The 2,423-nt window shown below is 37.3% G+C and overlaps 1 pseudogene; it reads right to left on the bottom strand.

Moving 5' to 3' along the window:
- Positions 1-300: 300 nt before the first annotated feature.
- Positions 301-723, bottom strand: LOC148028486 (V-type proton ATPase subunit F pseudogene; annotated as a pseudogene).
- Between the last annotated feature and the right edge of the window lie 1,700 nt (positions 724-2,423).

Here is a 2,423-nt window from a genome sequence, read left to right on the forward strand (position 1 = left end):
GGAGTTGTTTGATGCTCCAGAAAAGTTCCATGCCAATTGTTGAGACAACATGGCTTCTTAAGTAGAGAACACCGATGCCAGATTTTTTCTCTGAATGCTCAGCCACTTCGTTTTGTTTTCTTTTACCTTCATTGTCTCCTCTTTTCATACTTTGCGACGTCTTGCTGTAGAGCTCCCTCCTTTTCTTCCTCCTCCACGATTTCAGCTCTCTCCTTCCCCAATCCAGGCGCAGCCCGCCATTTTTGCCTTTTTCAAAAATATCCCCCTCCCAGAATAGGCTAGCTTTTTCTTTAGAACTTCTTGCCTACAAAAGATCAAGTCAATAATTGATCACCACCTACTGGTAGGACCTGCTGGATCACTAGAGAACATGTGCTTCACACGTGCCAAAATTGAGTCCTGAGCAGGGTCATATGGATGCTCCTTGGAAGGTATCTCCAGAATGGCAGGCACTGGCCTGTTGTAACTGTCGACCAGGAACCGTATCATATTTGCAATATGTTGATTTATGAGAACAATTGCAATATCTTCCCTGGCTGTGAACTCCTTAAAGGTGTCTTCGATTGTTTTCACCGTAGTCTTGTTATCCACAATCAGATAGTCGGTCTTCCTCCTAATGTCAACGTGGCCAACTCCTGCTAGAATGAAGCCGGTCACGGTGTCCTCATCTCCAATGACCGCTATGAGGGAAGAATTTGTCGAAGCCATGACTCCACTTCTTTATAGCACTTCAATTGCAAATACATATTCATGACACCGTCAAAACATGGTTGGAGTGGTTTAAGATCAGTCTTCTCAACTTCAAATAGTAACTCTAGAACAAAATCAGTGTGCAATGCATTAAGGGAATATATACATTGGCTGCGGATTATTAAAATGCATCACACAAACAATGAATCACACGCAGAAATTAACACATATGCACAACAAAAATGGAGGTGTTCACGGCTCAGATGCGCAGCAACACGACAACGCTTTGTTCATTTTGATTTTTCTAATCTTGTCGATCTTTATCAACGTGACCTTGTTCAAGGTATGGAATTCAAAGCTCATTCTCACATGGGTATTTGTGAATATTGTGCACTTAGAAAGCATTTTCAAAAACTGTTTTCAATTTCTAAAACTACTCATTCTAAAGATAATCTTATTCACACTAATATTTATTGACCTTTTTCTCCATCAAAATCTCAATATCAGTATTTCATGACTTTTATTGACGACTTTTCAAGATACACCTCTGTTTTTCTCTTGAGACACAAATCAAATTCAATTTTATTATCTTTTAAGAAATATAAAAAAGATGCCAAACTTTGTATTGGTCATCATATCAAGAAACTTCAGAGTGATAATGATGGAGAATATTGATTTTGATTATTATTGTAATAATCAAGGTATTCATCCATGAATATATGGTTCCCTACTCTCCTCAATAGAATGGTGTTACTGAGTGTAAAAACAGGACTATCCTCAATGTTGTGTGATGTATGCTCATTCATTTTGGCTTATCTAAATGTTTCTAAATTGAAGCGGTCTTAACAATAGTATTTGTCCAAAATCATCTTTCTATTTCTCCTTGTAAAATAGTGATTACTACTTAGACAGGTGAAACTCCTTCTATTTCATATTTTTAAACCTTTGGATGTATTGCTTGTATTTACGTACCCAAAGAGACTCATAGAAAACTTGATTCCATTGGATATTCAAATTTTCCTAAGGGGTACAAGTTTTATGATCCATCCTCCAAGAAGGTTATCATAAGTCGTGATGCTATTTTCAATGAGAAACTTATGGGCAACACATGGTGTCATGAGGACATTGGGAGGACATGGTCATATGGTCATTAGAGGACGTTGATGAAAAAAAGTCATTACTCGTTGCTTTTTCTTTTCTATACGATGATGAACCTCCTACACAAGATAATATTGACTCTTCAAATCACGATTCATAACTTGTACCTATTATTGCTAATGATGACCGTGGCATTGATCTCTATGTTGATCTTCCAATTGATAATCTCAACTTCCTTCAACAAGTAAAGAAGGTTTTATCTTTTGCATTTGATATGGTGGATCTTGCAGACATGCACTCATGTCTTGGTATTCAAATTCGACGCTATCAAAAAAAGGGTGTTTTAATACTATGTCCAACAAAGTTCATTGACAATATTATTTAGAACAGATGTAGATTGGGCAAGCTCTCACTTATCTATGCATTTTATAAGTAGAATCTGTTTCTTTATCAATGGTTGTCATGTTTCTTACACTAGCAACAAAGAACATTGTGTTGTTGTTTCCACTACAAAGGCTGAATATGTAGCTGTATCTTTAGCGGCTCGAGAGCTAGTATGGCTTCAACAAGTTCTATCAGATATTGGCCATCGTCCTCACTCCAGCATACCATTTCGATGTGATAACCAAAGTGCC

This window comes from Lygodium microphyllum, chromosome 11, assembly GCF_053477565.2.
Source record: "Lygodium microphyllum isolate KBCC chromosome 11, Lygodium_microphyllum_v1.1.10, whole genome shotgun sequence".
Classification (NCBI taxonomy): domain Eukaryota; kingdom Viridiplantae; phylum Streptophyta; class Polypodiopsida; order Schizaeales; family Lygodiaceae; genus Lygodium; species Lygodium microphyllum.